Source organism: Lutra lutra, chromosome 4 (genome assembly GCF_902655055.1).
Source record: "Lutra lutra chromosome 4, mLutLut1.2, whole genome shotgun sequence".
Classification (NCBI taxonomy): domain Eukaryota; kingdom Metazoa; phylum Chordata; class Mammalia; order Carnivora; family Mustelidae; genus Lutra; species Lutra lutra.
In genome coordinates, this window is record NC_062281.1 from 114,736,790 (window position 1) to 114,758,212 (window position 21,423).

General features: G+C 36.8%; 1 long non-coding RNA gene across 2 annotated transcripts in view; it reads left to right on the top strand.

The window, feature by feature from the left end:
• The window catches only part of LOC125098726 (uncharacterized), a 106,225-nt gene that overhangs the window by 66,949 nt on the left and 17,853 nt on the right, over window positions 1–21,423 (top strand). For both annotated transcript variants that reach the window (XR_007126934.1, XR_007126933.1), the window contains exon 2: window positions 16,505–16,575. This is a non-coding gene — a long non-coding RNA (uncharacterized LOC125098726). The remainder of the gene's footprint in view (window positions 1–16,504; window positions 16,576–21,423) is intronic.

Here is a 21,423-nt window from a genome sequence, read left to right on the forward strand (position 1 = left end):
AATCATGCCACTTTCTTCTGGCTTCCAGAGTTTCTGCTGGGAAATCAGTTAATAGTCTTTTTTTTTTTAATGATTTTATTTATATATGTGAGAGAATGAGGGAGAGAGAGAGCATGAGAGGGTAGAAGGTCAGAGGGAGAAGCAGACTCCCCACTGAGCAGGGAGCCCATGTGGGTCTTGATCCTGGAACCCCAAGATCATGACCTGAGCTGAAGGCAGTTGCTCAACAAACTGTGCCACCAAGGCACCCAATCAGCTAGTAGTCTTATAGGTTTTCACTTGTAGGTAATTTTTTTTTAATCATTTGTGGTTTTGAAGATTCTCTCTTTACATTTAAACTTTGACATTTTAATTATTATATGTCAAGGTATGAATCTCTTTGGGTTCATCTTGTTTGGAACTCTCTGTACTTCTTGAACTCAGATATTTATTTCCTTCTTTAGGGAAGTTTTCAGTTATTTCTTCAAATAAGTTTACTAATTTCTTCAAATAAGTTTACTACTTTACTGTCTCTCTTCTTCTAAGACCCTATAATACAAATGTTTGTTCAATTTATGTTGTCCAAGAGCTCTTCTAATTTACCCTCATAAAAAAATTCTTTTCTCTTTTGCTCTTCAGTGTATATGCTTTCCATTATCCTGTCTCTCAGATTACTAATACATTCTTCTGCATCTTCTAATCTACTAGTGATTTCAACTAGTGTGTTTTTCAATTCATTTATTGTATTCCTCAGCTCTGATTGGTTCTTTTTAATATTTCTGATCCCTTTATTGAAGGTCTCACTGAGTTCTTCCATTCTTTCCTACAGTCCAGTGAGTATTTTTATGATCATTACTTTAACTTCTTTATCAGGCATGTTGCTTATCTCTGTTTCATCTAGTTTTTTTTGAGGTTTTTTTTTCTTGATCTTCTTTTCAGAGCATATTTCTCTGTCTACCCATTTTGCATGATTTTCTGTTTGTTTCTATGGATTAGGCAGAATGGCTACTTCTAAACTTGAAGGAATGTTCTTGTGTATGGTGTCAACTATGTGGATTATATGTGTTTGCTGGCTAGCTGGAGCTGTGTCTATATATGCTAGTTACTCTTTTAAACTGTGTTTTTTTTTAATACAAAGAATAAGGGAAAAAGAATAAAAGAAAAAAAATAATAGAAGAAGAAAAAAGAGAAAAAAAGGAAGAAAAAAAGGGAAGTAAAAAGAAGAAGAGAAGAAAAAGAACAAGAAGGAAAAGCGCTCTTACCTGGCTCAGTCAATACAACATGAGACTCTTGATCACAGGGTCATGAGTTCAAGCTCCATGTGTGGCATAGAGTTTCTTTAAAATAAAAAATAATTAATTAATTTAAAATTAAAAAAAATAGAGAACAAAACAAAACCCAAATCCTACAAAATAAATAAATAAAAATGTAAAATACACACACACGCGCGCGCACGCACACACGCGCACAATCATAGCATGTTTTCTGTGCCCAGCACCACAGGGTTGCTGGTGTGGGCTGAGAACCCTGGGCTCACTGTGAGGTTGCAAGCCCCCTGTGGTCTGGCCTTTTAAGACGGAGGGGGAGAGAATATGCTTGCAGTTCCTCAGCCCTTTTAAACTGCAGCTTTATTTCTTGTTTTAGTGTAGCTAAGGCAGGTATGGGTTTATGGATCCTGGATTTGATGAGGTGGCAAACTCTCTATGCCAATCTGAGCTGCCAGTTATATCAGGAACCATTAATTACGGCATAGACCCTGACCCAGTTTGGGCTTTTAAGGTGGAGGGGGTAGAGAGTGTTTCCATAGCTCTTCTGCCCTTTTAAGCTGTGGCTTCTTCTCCTGTGTTCCAGTGCAATTAGGGCTGATATGGGCTTGTGGACCCTAGACTCAATTAAGTTGAAAGCTCATGAAAGGACTGGACACATCCATTATGGTTTCCATACCCTGCTACAGTCTAGGCTTTTAAGGTGGGGTAGGAATATAAACCATTTCATTTTCTAGTCCCTCTGACCAGGACAGTTTTCCCATAGCTCTTCCACCACTTGGCAGAGTTCTAGTATCACCTTTTTTAAATATATGAGTTTCCTTTAAACTGTGGCTTTTTTTCGGTGCCCAAGGACAGAAGGATCTGTTTCCTCTTCCTCAGTACGATTCCTGCCCATTGCTGTTCACAGTTTTGGGGGTGGGGCTTCCCTTTGTTATCATGTCTGCCTCTCTTGCCATTCTTTTGTCATACTCTCTCTTTGGTGTTCAGTATCTGTTCAGTCAGCCATCCGTTCTTCAGGAGGAATTTTTTTGTTAGTAGTGTAATTTGGTGTGTCTTATGGAGGAAGTGAGTTCAGTCTTCTGATGTAACCATTTTGAACTGGAATCTCTATTTCATTTATTTCTGCTCTAATCTTTATTTTTCTTTCCTTCTGCTAATTTTGGGCTCAGTTCTTCTTTCTAGTTCCTTAAGGTATAGAGTTAGGTTGCTTATTTGATATCTTTCTTTTTTCTTAATGTGGGTATTTTTTGCTATAAACTTCCCTCTGATAACTGCTATTGCTGCATTCCATAAGTTTTGTTATGTTGTGTTTCCATTTTTTGTCTTCAAATATTTTTTTTTATTTACCCTTTAATTTAATCTTTGATCCATTGTCTTTTAGGGAGAATGTTGTTTAAGTTCCATGTATTCACATAATTTCCAGTTTTTCTCTTGTTGATTTTTAGTTTCATACCATTGTGGTCAGAGAAGATACTTAGTATGATTTCAATCTTCTTGAATTTCCTAAGACTTGTTTTGTGGCCTAACATAAGGTCTATCCTATGAATTGTTCCATATGCACTTGGGAAGAATGTATTCTGCTGTTGTTGGATAGAATATTCTGTATATGGCTACTAGGTCCATTTGGTTTATAGTGTTATTCAAACTGCTCTTTCCTATTGATTCTCTGTCTGCATAACCTGTTCATTGTTGAGAGTGGAACATTAAGCTCCCGTCATTGTTTTACCATTTATTTCTCTTTTAATCTCTGTTACTTTTTGCTTTATACCCTTAGGTGCTCCAATGTTGGGTGCATAAGTATTTACAATTGTCATATGTTCTTAAAGGATTGATCTATTTTTCATTATACAATGACTTTCTTTGTCTTTTTTACCATTTTAGTTTAAAATCTATTTTGTCTGCCATAAGTAAATCTACTTCTGCTTTGTTTTGGTTGACATTGGCTTGAAATACATTTTCCCATCTCTTCATTTCAGCCAATTCAGGTTAAAGTGAATCTCATATAGGCAGCATATTGTGGGATCTTGTTCTTTTACCCCTTTAGCCATCCTATGTCTTTAACTGGAAAATTTAATCCATTTATGTTTAAGGTAATTATTGTTAGGAAAGGATTTATTATTACCATCTTGTTAATTGTTTCCTGGATGTTTTATAGTTTACTTGTTCCATGTTTCTTGTTCTGCTATGTTTTATGTTTTGATGACTTTTGATCAGTAGGCTTTGGTTTATTTATCATATTCTTTTGTGTGATTACTACAGGCTTTTTCCTTGTAGTTACCATGAGGCATACAAAAAGTATCTTAAAATTATAACAACCTATTTTCAGCTGTTAACAACCTTTCTTCAATAGCATTCCCAAACACTTTTGTGTTTCCCTTCACAATTTGAGTTATTGATGGCAGAGCTTTCATATTTTTTATATTGTGTAATCAATAACAGATTATTCTAGCTATGGTTATTTTTACTACCTTTTTTTTTTTTACCTCTAAACTTCATTTGTAAGTTAATTATGTGCCTCCATTACCATATTACAGACCCTAACTTTGACTAGATATTTAGCATTGTCAGTGAATTTTATTCTACTTTCTTGTGACTTTATGATGTTAATTAATGTTTTATTGAGCTTCTCATTTTGTTCATGAATTGTTTTCTCCATTTTGTTTAGTAGTCTGTGTGTTCTTGTAGTTCACTGAACTACTTTAAGAGGAGTATTCTGAAATATTTGTGTAACAATTCATAGATCTCCATTCCTTTCTTTTTTTTTTTTAAGATTTTATTTGTTTGACAGGAGAGAGAGAGAGAGACAGCAAGAGAAGGAACACAAGCGGGATGGGGGAGAGGGAGGAGAAGTCTTCCCGCTAAGCGGGGAGCCAGATGTAGGGCCCAATCCTGGGACCCTGGGATCACAAGCCAAAGGAAGACGCTTAATGACTGAGCCACCCAGGTGCCCCTAGACCTCCATTTCTTTAGGATCAGTTAGTGGGGCTTTATTAATGTTCTTTGGTGGTGTCATGTTTACCTAATTTTTCAAAATCCTTGATTTCTTAAATTTGTATCTATGCATTTGTGTAAGCAATTTTCTCTTCCAGACTTTACAGGTTTATTTGGTAGGAAAAGTTCTTTACCAGTCAGTTGTTTCGGTTTTTTTTTGGACATATCTGCAGTAATGCCCTGGGTAGGTATGTCTTGATAACAGTGGGGTTTTGTTTGTTTGTTTTGCTTTGTTTTCCAAGACCACTGCCAGAAATCTGAGCTTAGGTGGCTTGCTCTGGGCTGAGAACAGTTGGATAGGACAGATGTCTTGGTTTCTTCCCCAAACAAGGCTGCAGGATGTGCTCTGTGGTGGCCTGTGTCCTCTCGTCAGACATGCTAGATGGCCAGGACTATGTACTATACTCAGTAGCAGATGATGTTATGAATTAGATTCTCTGCCCTGGGCATGTCAGAGGGATATCAGGATGGGCCCCAGGCCTGCACAGGTCATTGTTTTGAAACCTGAATTGGCAAAACTCTGCACTGAATTTCCAGGCCATATGGGGCCACTAGTTTTGATCTGTAAATGGGGAAAGCCACAGGCTGTGTTCTGTGTTCAAGTGCCACTATAAGCAAGGCCATTAGATAGACTACATAGCTCCTCATGTATTCTGGCTAGGTTTTCTGGTCAAAGCATGAGCCCCAGCAAAGCATGAGAACTGGCTACAAGGCCAGCAAAACTTATTGTCTATGATCTTAAATCAAGCTAGGTCCCTAACCAAACAAGGTCACTGGCTTTGCTCTACAGATGATCAGCCTTGTTTGCCATACTCTCAACTCAAGTACTATTGGGCTACACAATTTCCAACTGTTCAGCCCAACCATTTTGGGGAGGTGGAGCTGTGAACTACAGTCAGTAATAGGCTGGACTATCACTCAGCTCCTCTGGTGAGTGCAGAGGACAAGTCAAGTTGCAGGGACAACAATGCTCTTTTTTTTGAGGATCTGAATCAGCCAAATCTGTAGACTACCAATTTCCCTAATCAGCTTGTGCCACCATCTTGGCTCTGTAGATGAACGAAATTGCTGGTTGGGACTGCTACTTGTGTGTGCAGGTAGGAAGATGTTCTGCCAAGATCCAAATCCTGGCTGCTGCAAGTCCTCCATTTCTCCTCCATAATCAGATTGCTATTTGCCATGCAATCTCTGTGGGGCCAGACCAGAGTGGAGGTTCCCAAGAATGACTGACAGTGCTGAGGGAGCTGAATGCCCACCCTGGTCCCTCTTTTTCCACTGAAGGAATGATAAGCAGGGGAGACTACAGAATGCTGAGAATGTACATGGGTTGTAGTCATGATAAATTCAAATATGCAGAAAGAGAATCTTAAAAGATTAAGAGCCTGGTTAACACCAGGACTCTTGGAAAGGAGCAGAACTGCAAGTTACTCCCCAGTCTTGACAGGTTCTCTACAGAGCAGAATCTATATAGATTAGGGAATTAATCTGAGCATGAAGGCTGAACCTAAGTGGTTTGAGTTTAATCCCATCACTTGATTGATTCAGAGCATGTGAGCTAATTCCAACCAATAAGACAAATTGAAAGGTTTGCTAGAATAGTAAGAGGTAGTTTTCCTTTACTCTAAAACAGCCATCCCTTTCTTTTGTCCAATTTAGTTCCATTGTTACTGGCAGCCATCCAGCTGCCATGCTGGGAAGGAGCTAAATCAATTTGAGCTAAGTTTTTATTACTTGCAGACAAAAGTATACTAACAAAAATCCAAAGTACTTATACAAAATTATTTATATTTCAGGTTATTACTAGGTTTTTATGGTAAAAGGGAGGGCTTCTGAAAGAGAAAGCAGTGCTATAATAAAAGTATTAGAGTCAGACAAACTTATATGCTAGTTTTGACTCCAACACTTACAAACTCTGTGGTCTTCAGCAAGCTACTAAATATCTCTGAATGTCAGTTTCCTCATCTGTAAGATATCTACCCTATTTCAAATGAAGATAAGTATGTTTAGCCAAAAATAAGGGATTCTTACTAAAGAAGTACAGAGCAATGTTGACAAATTTTGCCATTTGATGCTTTCCCTAGAAATGCTTATCTCTACTCATAATTCAGTCCGAAAGGCACAGAAACTTCTGTCAGGTGAAAATCTAAACACCATGCACTAATTTAAGTATATTTCTAGCAGGACAGGATTTTGTGAAGGTGCAAGGTGACTTTGAGTAGAATGCTGTAGTCACAATGTTCTCTAAATTGCATAGTATGAAAAAGTAAAGGATATTTCAGACAAAATAAATCATGCTGGTGCATTTCAATACTGCTGTGTAATTAACATTCAAGGGGCATTCATTAGGTGATTATGTTATCCCTGTGAAATATTACTTGGTTAAAAATATAATTCTGAAACTGTAATACATAACCTGAATGCTTGGGCAGATGGAATTACTTTCCTCTAGGACCTCAAGGTACTTGGCAAACATTTATTCACCTCTGCTCTGGTTCTATAAGTCAGGTCAGGTTTTGTTTTATGGATGAGAAAACCAAGACCAATGGAGTATTTGAGAGACTCATTCATGACAGTCCTTCTTACTTCTAACATTGAAAGGGAGAAGATTTTGGGGCACCTGGGTGGCTCAGTGGGTTAAGCCTCTGCCTTCGGCTCAGGTCATGATCTCAGGGTCCTGGGATCGAGCCCCACATCGGGCTCTCTGCTCAGCAGTGAAGCCTGCTTCCTCCTCTCTCTGCTGCCTCTCTGCCTACTTGTGATCTCTCCCTCTCTCTCTCTCTGTCAAATAAATAAATAAAATCTTTATAAAATCTTCTCCCTTTTTTTTAAAGTTATTCACATTCATTTTTTTTAAATCAATCTACCATCCTATGCTTGATTCAAGTGTTACAGAACTACATAGGTACAAAAAATACCTTTCTAAAGTATCAGAGTTCAGATCCTATTATGGGCTGAAATGTGACTCCCTAAAATTCAATGTTGACATCCTAACTCTTAGTCCTTCAGAATGTGACTATCTGGAGACAGGGCCTTTAAAGAGGTAATTTAATATTAACCTCATTTTTTTTTAATGAGGTCATTAGGGTGGGCTCTAACCCAATATGACTGGTATCCTTATAAGAAGAGGAGATTAGGAAACAGACTTTACAGAGAGAAGATGTAAAGCAGGGAGAAGATAAAAACATCTACAAGCCAAGAAGAGAGTTCAGCCAAGAAACCAACCCCACCAAAAACTTGATCTCAAACTTCTAGCCTCCAGAACTGTGACTAAATTTTCTGTTGCTTAAAACACCTGATCTATGGTATTTTGTTATGGCATCCCTAGCACACTAACACTCTGGAAGTTTGCATCCTAAAGCAGAAAGAGTTGTATATTGTAAATCTTGACTTCTCCTTAGATTCTTGTAGTCTGGGGGCACCTGGGTGGCTCAGTGGGTTAAAGCCTCTGCCTTCGGCTCAGGTCATGATCCCAGAGTCCTGGGATCGAGCCCCGCATCGGGCTCTCTGCTCCACGGGGAGCCTGCTTCCCCCTTCTCTCTCTGCCTGCCTCTCTGCCTACTTGTGATCTCTGTCTGTCAAATGAATAAATAAAAAATCTAAAAAAAAAAAAAAAAAGATTCTTGTAGTCTGAAGTAGTAATTCCAAAGTCCTCACATTTGCTTTGACTCAGGCAGGAGTCTAGCACATTGGATCTCCTTTTTGAAGCTAAGCAAGACTTAAATGTTGAACTAACCAGTTCAGACTCTAGTCAGCTTCTGCCTTGGTGTTCTCACCACCCAACTCAGGCTGCCATCTTTGACTTGCAATTGTAGGAAGTCTCTGGGATGTAGTTTCCACTATGGGACCTATAACCCTGAGTTTGTAAGAGCATGTTGGTTTACTATTGGGTCTCAGTTTCTTTATCTATACAATGAGTAAATAACTTTGACAACAGCTTAAGATACATTCTGGCTCTTATACTTCAGTGCTAATACACAGATAATGATGGTTTAAGGGAAAGAAAAAAAATCTGGCAAAATATGGTCCATGATCCAAATCTAGCCACTGCCTCTTTTTATACAACTCATGAGCTAAGAATAGTTCTACATTTTTAAATGGCATTTAAAAATCAAAAGAAAGGAGAGAAGATGGTGAAGTAGGAGGATCCTGAGCTCCTCTAGTCTACAGAAACCCCAGGCAGCCACTATATCTATATAACTAATGCTGAGAATGACCTGAAGATTGGCAGAACAAACTTTTCACAGTTAATCATAGAAAGCCAAAAAGGATAAGAGGGACAGAGATGTGGTTGGGAATCAAACCCCCAGCATGACTAATTACAAACAGGAAGATCGTCACAAGCACAGAAAAGCAAGAGGATTAGAACCCACATGAGGCGCGTCCAGCACTGGGGTCCCACACTGAGAAGATGAGTTTCCATAAAGTCGTATTGAAAACCAGAGGGACTTAACTCTGGAAACTTTAAAAATCAGCTGATTTAACTCCAGGAGAGCCAACGGGAAATAGGAAAATTAGTGCCTATTGTTAAAGAGCAAGCATACAAAATAACCTGGCCCAAGACATAGCACAGAAGCAGCAGTTTGAAAGTGATGTATAGTGATGCAGATTTATTGACTAATCTTAGGATGTATATTAGAAGAGCAGGGATGTGCAGAAGCTTTTTCAGAAAAAGTGCTGGCAGGTACCATTTCTCTTTCCCTTCCCCAGCCTAGTTAGCTAGATGCTCACAGGGGCCAGCACTAACACTCTCCATCTACCTTGCTAGCACAGTGGGCCCTTCATTCACCTGTAGACTCACACCATCCAACTACCCACCTCAGCATGTATACCTCAAAAGCAATTCCTGCCCTGCCATCTCTACCAGACAGGTCTCACTGGACCAGTGCCACTCCAAAATTACTCCTTTCCTGTGGAAAGGGGACTATAATCCTACACCCTAGCACACTCACAGTTGCTATACCCAGGCCTCTTAGCTAGCTATGCAGAAAATAAGTCCTGTCCTTTAGTGTGCTTATAGCAATGGCAGAGAGGGAATTATAGACAGCCAGGATGAGTGCTGGTCCACCTACAAATGAACCTGTGACCGCCACAGACAAATGTCTCAAAAGTGTGGGGAACAAACCCCATTCCCTATGTCCAGAGTAGATAAAGCAAGTCATTACAACCAGCTGGACTGAAAGCAATCAAAACTTAGTCACAGCAGAAAGCCCACCCAGCCCACATGGGACATACCCCATAGAACCTGTTTCTGGTGACCATGGGGAATAGTGTTTTGAGGCACACAGAACCTCTTCTACAGAAGGCCACTATTGCAAGGCCAGAAGATAGCATACCTAATGTATATAAACAAATACAGTGAGCTAGACAAAAATGAGGAGACAGATAAAACCACAGAAAAAGAGCTAGATGCAACAAGGATAAGTAATATATGTGATAAAGTTTTCAAAGCAGGACACCTGGGTGGCTCAGTTGGTTTAGCATCTGACTCTCAATTTTGGCTCTGGTCATGATCTCCGGATTGTGAGATCAAGCCCTGTGTCAGGCTCTGAGCTGGTCATGGAGACTGCTTAAGATTTACTCTTTCACTCTCCCTCTGCCCCCACCCCCCACTCATATGTTCTTTCTCTCTCTTAAAAAATAATTTCAAGGGGTATCTGGGTGGCTCAGTGGCTTAGGCCTCTGCCTTCAGCTCAGATCATGATCTCAGGGTCCTAGAATCACGCCTCGCATCGGTCTCTCTGCTCCATGGGGAGACTGTTTCCCCCCCATCCCCACCGCCTACTTGTGATCTCTGTCAAATAAGTTAAAAAATATATATTTTAAAAAATTTCAGAGTAATGGTCATAAAGATACTCATGGAACTTGAGGAAAGAGTGAAAGAACTTGGAGAATTGCACAAAGAAAATATAAAAGAGAACTAGTCAGAGCTGAAAATACAATAACTGAAGTGAAAAAAATACACTATAAGAAATAAAAAGCAGGGCTGCCTTGGTGGCTCAGTGGGTTAAGCCTCTGCCTTCAGCTCAGGTCCTGATCTCAGGGTTCTGGGATCAAGTCCCACATCAGGCAGGGAGCCTGCCTCCTCCTCTCTCTCTCTCTCTGTCTCTCTACTTGTGATCTCTCTCTCTGTCAAATAAATAGAATCTTTAAAAAAAGAAAGAAAGAAAGAAAGAAAAAGCAGATAAGAGAATGCAAAAGATAGACCAGTGATCTGGAAGACCGGGTAATGGAAAGCTACCAAGGTGAATAGTGAAAAGAAAAAAGAATAATAAAAACTGAGATTAGGTTAAGGGAACTCTGTGACATCATTAAACATAACATTCACATTACAGGGGTTTTAGAAGAAGAAGAGAGAGAAGGGGGTAAAAAGTTATCCAAAGAAATAATGGCTGAAAACTTCTCTAATCTGGGAGAGGAAACTGACATCCAGATCCAGGAAGCACAGAAAGTCCTGAACAAGGTGAACTCAAGGAGGTCCACCAAGATACATAATGATTAAAATGACAAAGTGTAATAATAAGGAGAATTTTAAAAACAGAGAAAAGAAAATAGTTACAGGGGAAATCCCATAAAACTATCAGATGATCTTTTATCATAAAATTTTCAGGCCAAAAGGGAGTGGCATGATATATTCAAAATGCTGAAAGGGGGGGAGGGGAGGAGAAAAAAGAGAGGGGGGAAAGCCTACAACCAAGGATGCTCTACCCAGCAAGGTTATCATTCTGAATTGAAGGGTAGAGTTTCCCAGACAAAAGGTAAAGGAGTTTGTCACTGCTAAGCCAGCCTACAAGAAGTGCTAAAGGGACTTCTTTCTTTAAGTGGAAAGGAAAGGTCATAAATAGAAGTAAGAAAGTTGGGAAGGGAAACTTTTTGGTAGGTAAAAGCAAACATACAGTAAAGGTAGAAGCTTAACCATTTACAAAGCCCTTTTGGAGATTAAAACACAAAAGTAGTAAAATCATTTATAACTACATATATTAGTCAAGGGGAACACAAAATTAAAAGATGTAAAATGTAATGTCAAATGTATAAAACATGGAGGGGATATAAAATTTAGTACTTTATATGTATTTAAACAACCATCAACTTAATATAGACTGCTATACACATAGTATGTTATATACAAACTCAATGGTAACCACAAATCGAAAGCCTCTAATAGATACACAAATAAAGAGATAGGAATCCAAGCATAACACTTAAAGAAAGCTATCAAATCACAAGGGAAAAGAGCAAGAGAAGAAGAAAGGAAGAGAAAACTACAGAAACAACCAGGAAAAAATGAACAAAATGGCAATGTACATACTTGTAAATAATTACTTTAAATGTATATAGACAAAATGTGCCAATCAAAAGAGGTATGGTGACTGAATAGATAAATGAACCCCAAACATATGCTACCTATAGATCACTCAAGACTAAAAGATACATATAGACTGAAAGTGAGGGGATGGAAAAACATACACTTCGGAAATGGAAGCAAAACCAAGCCAGGGTAACAATGCTTATATCAAACGAAATAGATTTTAAAATAAAGACTGTAGCAGGAGACAAAAAATGGCTCTACATAATGAAAGAGGGATCAATCCAACAAAAGTAGATAACAATTATAAGTATTTATGCACCCAACATAGAAGCATCTAAATATATAAGGCAAACATTAACAAATATAAAGAGAGAAATGAACAGTAATACAATAATAGTAGGGGGTTTAACACCCCACTCACATCAAGGGATGATCATCCAGACAGAAAAATCAATAAGAAAACAGTGGCTTTTAATGACACATTAGACTAGATGGACTTAATATATACAGAACATTTCATCTAAAAACAGAAGAATACAAATTCTTTTTCAAGTACACATGGAATATTCTCCAGGATAGACCAATAATAAGCCATAAAACAAGTCTCAAAAATTTAAGAAGATTGAAATAATATCAAGCACAATGGTATGTTACTAGAAATCAATTATAAGGAAAAACTGAGGGGGGAAAAAAAACCACAAACAGATGGAGGCTAATCAACATTGGTCAGTGAAGAAAGCAAAGAGGAAATGAAAAGATACATGGAGATAAAAAGGCAAACAGTCCAAGATCTTTGTATTTTGAGCATTAAGAGCAGTTCTAAGAGGGAAGTTTATAGCAATATGGGCATGCCCCCAAGAAATGAGAAAAATCTCAAACAATCTAATCATACTACAAAAGGAACTGAGTAAGAAGAACAAAGCCAAAAGGAAGTAGGAAGAAAATAATAAAGATTAGAGTAGAAATAAATACAGACCAAACAAAAACAAAACAGTCGAACAGATCACTGACACTAAAGGCTAGTTCTTTGAAAAGATAAAAGTGTTAAGCCTTTAGCAAGAGTATTAAAGAAAGAACTCAAAAATAGAGGGGAAATAACAATTGACACCACAGAAATCCAAAGAATTACGAGGGTATTATGAAAAATTATATGCCAACAAATTCAGCAATCTAGAAGATATGGATAAGTTCCTAGAAACATACAATCTCCCAAAACTAAATCAGAAAGAAATAGAAAATTTAAACATACTTTGTTACTAGTAACAAAAATTGAATCAGTAATAAAAACTTCCAACAAACATAAGTTCAGGATCAGATGGCTTCGTGGGTGAATTCTATCAAACAATTAAGGAAGAATTAATACCTATCCTTCTCAACCTATTTCAAAAATAGAAAAGGAAAACTTAAAATACATTCTGAAGGCATAGTGCCAAAACCAGTTAGACACTACAAAAAAAACTTCATACCAATATTTCTGGTGAACTTAGATGCAAAAATCCTCAACAAAATATTAGCAAACTAAATTTACTGATACAATGAAAGATCACTCACAACAATCAAGTTGGATTTATGCCAGAGATGCAAGGGTGGCTCAACATTCACAAATCAATCAATATGATAAATCACATTAACAAGAGGAAGGATAAAAATCAGAATAATATCTCAGTAGATTCAGTGAAATCATTTGACAAAGTACGTGTTCATGACAAAAACTTTCAACGAAGTGGGTTTAGAGGAAACATACCTCAATAATAAATGTGATATATGGAAAACTCACAGCTAGCTTCATACTCAAAGGTGAAAAACTGAGAGCTTTTCTTCTAAGATCAAGGAACAAGACAAGGATGTCCACTCTCACTACTTTTATTAACATAGTACTAGAAGTCTTAGCTGCAACAATCAGATAAGAAAAAGAAATAAAAGACATACCAAATAATAAGGAAGAAGTAAAATTGTTACTATGTGCAGATGGCATAATACTGTATGTAGAAAACTAAAGACTCCACAAAAACAAACAAACAAAACGATTAGAACTAACACATGAATACAGTGAAGTTGCAGGATACAAAATTCATATACAGAAATTTCTTACATTTCTATACCCTAATAAAAATATCAGAAAGAGAAAATAAGAAAACAATCCCATTTTCAATTGTACCAAAAATAACAAATTACCTAGAAATAAAGTTAACCAAGGGTGTGAAAGATCTATACTTGGAAAACTATAAGACCTGAAGAAAGCAATTGAAGATGTTGCAAGCAAATGGAATGATAAACCATGCCCATAGATTGGAAGATTTAATGTCATTAAAATATCCATTTTACCCAAAGCAATCTAAAGATTCAGTACAATCCCTATCAAAATACCAGCAGCATTTTTTTTTACAGAACTAGAATGAAAATTCCTAAAATTTGTATTGAACCACAAAAGATCTCAAATAGCTACAACAATCTTGAAAAATAATAAATTTGGAAATATCACAACTCCAGATTTAAAACTATACTACAAATCTATAGTAATCACAACAGTGTGGTACTGGCACAAAAATAGACCCATAGATCAGTGGAACAGGATAGAGTGCCCAGAAATCCATGCATATATAGCCAATTAATCTATGGCAAAGAAGAGAAGAATATAGGGAAAAGACAGTCTATTTAATAAATGGTTTGGGGAAAATCGTACAGCTACATGCAAAAGAATGAAACTGAGAATTTCTTACACCATGCACAAAAATAAACTCAAAATGGATTAAAGACCTAAATGTGAGACCTGAAACCACAACACTCTTAGAAGAAAACCCAAGCAATGATCTTGGACATCAGCCTTAGCAAAGTATTTATGAATGTGTCCCTCAGGCAAGAGAAATAAAAGCAAAAATTAATATTGGAATTACACTAAAATAAAAGGTTTTTGCTCAGCAAAGAAAATTGTTAACAAAATGAAAAAGCAACCTACCAAATGGGAAAAGATATTTGTAAATAATATATCTTATAAGGGGTTAAATATATATATATATATATATATATATATATATATGCATTAGTTTATGTACATAAACTAATGCAACTCAACTCAACCCCAATAAAAAATCCAATTAAAAATGGGCAGAGGACCTAAATAGACATTTTCCAAAGAAGACATAGAGATGGTCAACAGACACATGAGATGATGATTAGCATCACTGGCCATCAGGAAAATACAAATTAAAACTACAATGAGATATCATCTCACACCTGTAAGAATGGCTAGTGTCAAAACAATAAGATAATAAATACTGTCAAGGATGTGGAGAAAAAGAAACCATTCTGTACTGTTTCTGGAAATGGCTATTGGTGCAACCACTGTGGAAAATAGTGTGCAAGTTCCTCAAAAAATTAATAATGGAAATACTATGTGATCAGGTAATTCCACTACTGGATATTTATCCAAACAAACAAACAAACAAAAAAACAGTAATTTGAGAGGTACCTGAGCGGCTCAGTCCATTGAGTGTCTGTCTTTGGCTCAGGTCATGATCCCAGGGTCCTGGGATAGAGCCCTGCATCAGACTCTCTGCTCAGCAGGGAGCCTGTTTCTCCCTTTCCCTCTGCCTTTCCCCCTACTCATGCATGCACTCATTCCCTCTCTGTCTCTCAAATAAATAATTTTTTAAAAATTTAATTTGAAAAAATACATGCACTCTATTTATTGCAACATTATTTGCAACAGCTAACATATAGAAACAACCCAAATGTCTATTGATAGATGAATGAATAAAGAAGATGTGGTTTGTATATATGGATAGATTATTACTCAGCCATAAAAAAGAACAAGACCTTGCCATTTGCCATAACACTGATGGACCTAGAGGGTATTATGCTGAGTGAAATAAGTCCAAGAAAAACAAATACCATATGATTTTACTTATATGTGGAATCTTAAAACAATGAACAAACAAAAACCAAAAAGACTCTTAAATACAGAGGAAAAAAACTGGTTGTTACCAGAGGGGAATTGGGTAGGCAGTGCGCAAAATATATGAAGGCTATTAAGGGGTACAAACTTCCAGTAATAGAAAAGTCACGGAGATGAAAAGTACAGCATAGATAATATGGTCAACATTGTGATAATCTTGTATGGTGAGCAATGGTGACTATACTTATCTTGGTGAGCATTGAGTACTGTACACAATTGTCAAGTTAATATGTTGTATACCTGAAACTAATACAACCTTGTATTTTAATTATACTTCAATCATAAATGAAAAATAGCAAAAGAAGAGATATTTGTTACTGGAATTTAAAATAAAATTTAAAAATTTTTAAAAACTAAAATTTAAAAGGATAATATATCAAGAGCTTTATAATATACCATGTATTCTTCTAAATCTTTGCTTTTATTAATTCATTTAATCTTCATGGCAATTCTGTAAAGTAGGCACTAATATCCATTTTATAGATAAGCAAAATGAAGTAGTCAAAGATCATAAAACTAAAAAATTTCAATTCTGCTAGAATTCACATTCAGCGAGTCTTAGCCCAGAGCTTGTGCTCTAAATCTGCCTCCCTGCATTGAAAAGGGTCCAACACTATGAGAGTAGTAAAAAAGTGCCGAAAGAGAGGTACTGGCGACATATCCTGGAGCATTCCTTGAAAAAAACGATCTCTGTGTTCAAAGAGGTCAGGGAAGGCTTTGTAGAAGGAAGAAGTCTCATTCTTACCAGGATGACAGGGTATACTAACTGAACCCCAATTAAGCAAACTGTCACCTCACTCCAAAATTTCATTTTTCTCATTAAAAGGCCTATATTACAAAAATTGCATTTAATTATGATTATATACCAACTGAGTTATATTGATTAATAATTATTATTTTAAAAATTTGTGGACATCTATTTTCTCTATGTAAGTGCCTATATAATATCCTATATTTTACCTCTTGGCTCACAAAATAAAATATTTACTATCTGCTCCTTTACAGAAAAAGTTTGCTGATCTCTGCTCTAGAATATCAAGGTGTGAGAATAAGTTTGGGCAACTGGGAAGATAATTGTAAGTATTAATGTTAACCTTTCTCTTTTTTATTAGTAAGCTGTTATCAGTAAAATTAGGTACACTTCAGCCAACATGGTGTTTGTTATATTTAATATTTTAATAAAACATTTTAAGTTTTGGGACGCCTGGGTGGCTCAGTTGGTTGGACGACTGCCTTCGGCTCAGGTCATGATTCTGGAGTCCTGGGATCGAGTCCCGCATTGGCTCCTGGCTCTGCGGGGAGTCCGCTTCTCTCTCTGACCTTCTCCTCGCTCATGCTCTCTCTCACTGTCTCTCTCTCAAATAAATAAATAAAATCTTAAAAAAAGAAAAACATTTTAAGTTTTAGAGGTGATTATTGTTTGAATGACAGAAAATGTCTTTTGAATGATGACAAAATGAAGTAAATGCGTGTGCAAAGAAGCATCATACTGTGACTATTTTAAGCAGGTATTTCTATCTTGTTCCTGTGGCTATAGACCATTCAATGACAACCAATAGTATTCCTAGACATAAAAGTTAAGACAAGATAAATCGTAATGCAAGGTAGATATATGCTCACTACATCCTCCATTTGGATTATTGTTAATTTATAGTTTTGTTTATTTATCTGGATACAGTCATATGGAAATTTTCCCACTATACATACTCTTTGCTTACATAAGAACATTGCCATTATATGTGTGGAATTAAATGTGAATTAGAAACGGAGCATGAGTAATTTCTATAACTTTAGCTAGATACTTATATTTTTAAAAAAATCATATGTGTGGTCCAATGAGCTGAGAATTTTTAGCCCTGAGTTCTATTTCAGATTGACCTAGGCTCATCAAAACATTCAAAATCTGTTCAAAAGAAATGCTAACACATCACTACTCCTCCAAGTATTGAAAACCGGGTTCAGAATTTTTACGCAACTGTACTATTTTAGTGATTTTACTCTCCCCACATTTGGTAGTGCATAAAACACCTCAAAAGGCAAACTCTGGCAAAATTAAAAATCCAGTGCATTCTATCATCTCTTCAAACTCAACATGGGTGAAACTCAGTATTCTACTGCCTTGCCAAACTAATAAATTCCCCTCCTATCTGCTGTATTTCTAAAAATTGTATAAAAATCCATCCAGGAATAAAACCTCAGACTCTTTTATTCTTTTTCCTCTATTGCTTCAACAACTAATCAGTCACTAAAATTGTAAACATTTATCAAGGACCTAATCCATGTTTTGACCTCTAAGTGATTCACATATATATTATTTTTAGTTCTCAAAATAGCCTTCCAAAGTAGTTTTTGTAATTTATTTAATGAGATTAAATAAATGGTACGTGTGTATCTACAGAGTACTAGAGTCTCGATTAAAAATCCAGTTATTCTGATGCCAGCACCTTATCTTCTGTAGTATTACCAATTTTTTCCTTCACACATTCCCTACTCCTGTTTTTTTCCATTCCTGACACCTCCAGTGGTAAGCTCAGGTGCCAAGCATTTCCCTCTCACGCGCCTTCCAGGCTCCAGTTTCTCTCCATTGAATCATCTGTCCCCTCCCGCTGCTACTCATCTTTCAGTAGTATGAATGGGGAGGGGAGATCACTTTGAAATCTTCCCTAATTGACTTCCCTTTGAACTTTATTGTTCTAAGATTAGTTTAATATTGTCTAATATAAGGACTGATTTGTCCTTGTATGCATAATTTTGTCATCTCTCTTCCTATTAGAGTCAAAGATTTTAGCAGGCAAGAATTTACACCCAATACATATTACTAACCATATGAAAGATCCTAAATTTTATGCTCCCTACAGGAATTTTTGGTTGTTTTTTTTTTTTCCTTTCTGAAAGTCAACAAGGCATTAAAGGAAATAGAGTAGCAGAAGGAATTGACATGAGAAAACTTTTTATAAATGCGTGTTTGCCTGGCATAAGAAGACAATTCGGCTTCTCCTAGGGAGACCTGTGCATCATTTTGAATAGCATTCAAAGAACTGTCTTTGCTTAATCTCCCTTCTCATTGCTGTCTTTGTTAAAGTCAGGGGACCAGGGAGTTCAAGGTGAGATTTTACTGGTGTAAAAAGCAATTCTCTGTCCCCTCTTGTATTTTCAAAGATCATTTTATATTGTCTAAACATCTCAAAATAGCACTGCCCTTTTTTTGCTGTGGCATTGCACTGTGAACTCCTATTCAATTTGTTATCCACCATCCTCCCCAAATCTCACTCAGCATGACAGCTTCCTGAGTAATACCCCGGTAATTTGAATCTGTGCTGAGAGTTATTTTCTCTCGGGTGCATATATTATCTTGCATGTTTTTATATTAAACCTCATCTCACTTTTGTTCAACCAGTGTTCTGAATTATCTATATCCTGCTGGGTTAGAATATGTCATCGTTTTTATCTCTCCTACCTGCAAGCTTTGTGCTACTTGCAAATTTGGTCAATATCACACTGACCTTCTATTCAAGGTCAACTGTAAAAAGGACTGGATGGCAATAGTGGGCTCAGGCTCGTACCCTGATGGAGCACGCAGGACCCACATCCCACTCATGTGCTACCCTTATGATAACCACTCTTTATATCCTCTTTGTAAACCTTCCCAGATTATCCACCAACTCTTATTGTTCTCCGGACAATACTTCTCTAATCTCTCAGTGAGTTGTGCGTGATCAGGGGTCAAATGCCCTGGGAAAAGTAGAAAAGCATCAAAACTATTACAAGAACCAAAGTGAAATGGACAAAGTGGAATACAATGTCCAAACTGTTTTTAACCTCTCAATACAGGTATTATAAGAATGAACACCATTTAGGTCATTGTTAAGGCCATTTCATGTGTTGGTTGCTTTAACTCTACTCTTCGGCTTTTAAAATTCAGGATCTGTACTTTCTTCTCTTAGAGGCCATCATGGGATTAACTTGAAGCTGAATGCTTGTGTTACTCCTCAGATGTGTTGATCTGCTGTGTTTACCACTTTATCTCAGGTATATTCCAATTTCCAAATCCAATTCAAATGCTCTTTCTTTCCCTGTGTATTTGGACTCTGAAGATGGTAGCACTGCATGCAACCTGGAATTCCTTGATTGAGAAGCAGAGCTCTAGTCTGTCCTCAGTGGCTGGAGGGGTTAAAGACAACGGGCTGTGATTAGGTATTGCTGTGGCCTCCGTTCCATTCACCATCTTCATTCTTCTCCCCTGTCATGGGGACATTGAGTGTTTTTTGCCATGAAGGTGAATTTTGTAGTAATTTTTTTGAATTGTATTTTATTTTTGTCCTTGTTTTATTCAGATTAATTGACATACAGTACTATATAAATTTAAGGTATACAGGATAATGAGTGACTTGACTTACATATATTGTGAAATGATTATCACAGTTTAGTTAACATCCAGCAACTCCTATAGATACAAAAATGTAAAAAAGAAAAACAAAGTATTTTTCCTTATGATAAGAACTTTTGGGATTTACTCCCTTAGCAGTTTTCCAATATACTATATGGAAGTTTTAGCTATAGTCATCATATTGTACATTAATCTCCAGGATTTATTTATCTTATAACCGGAAGTTTGTACCTTTTGACCACCTTCCTCCAATTCCCCCAAACTCCCATCCCCCATTTCTGGTAACCACAAATCTGATTTCTTTTTCTATGAGTTTGGGGTTTGGGGGAGGAGATACATAACTGATATTCCACACATAAGTGATATCATACAGTATTTGTCTTTCTTATTTTACTTAGCATAATATCCTCAAGGTCCATACATGTTTCCACAAATGGTAGGATTTCCCTCTCTTTTATAATCTGTTAATATTCCTCTGCATGTGCATGTTGTGTGTGTGTGTATCACATCTTCTTGATCCATTCATCTGTTGATGGACACTTAACTTGTTTCCATGTTGTGGCTACTGTAAATAATAACATTTATAAATGTGAGAATGCAGATATCTCTTCAACATAGTGTTTTTGTTTCCTTCAGATATTTTCTTGATAGAGGAATTACTGGATTGTATGCTATTTCTATTTTTAATTTTTGAGGCATTTCCATACTATTTTCCCTAATGGCCGTACAATTTACATTCCTCCCAATAGTGCACATGGATTCCATTTTTCCCACATTGTCACCAACATTTGTTAATCTCTTGTGTTTTTGATAATGGCCATTTTAACAGATGTGAAGCGGTATCTCATTGTGGTTTTGATTTGCATTTACCTGCTGATTAGTAACGTAGAGCACCTTTACACATACTAGTTGGCCATTTGAATATCTTCTTTGGACAAATGTCTATTCAGATACTTTGGCTTTTTTAAAATTGAATTTTTTTTATATTGAGTAGTGATTTTATAGTATTTTTAGTATTTTGTAGCTTTTTTAATTTCTATGGATATTAACATTGCTAATCTATAAATTTTGACATAAGAAATGAAATGGCTCTTATTTCAATCTTTATTCTCTATTGAAAATCCACAAGAAATGGGCAGAGGACATGAACAGACATTTCTGCAAAGAAGACATCCAGATGGCCAACAGACACATGAAAAAGTGCTCCATATCACTCGGCATCAGGGAAATACAAATCAAAACCACCATGAGATATCATCTCACACCAGTCAGAATGGCTAAAATTAACAAGTCAGGAAATGACAGATGCTGGCGAGGATGCGGAGAAAGGGGAACCCTCCTACACTGTTGGTGGGAATGCAAGCTGGTGCAACCACTCTGGAAAACAGCATGGAGGTTCCTCAAAATGTTGAAAATAGAACTACCCTATGACCCTGCAATTGCACTGCTGGGTATTTACCCTAAAGATACAAACGTAGTGATCCGAAGGGGCACGTGCACCCGAATGTTTATAGCAGCAATGTCTACAATAGCCAAA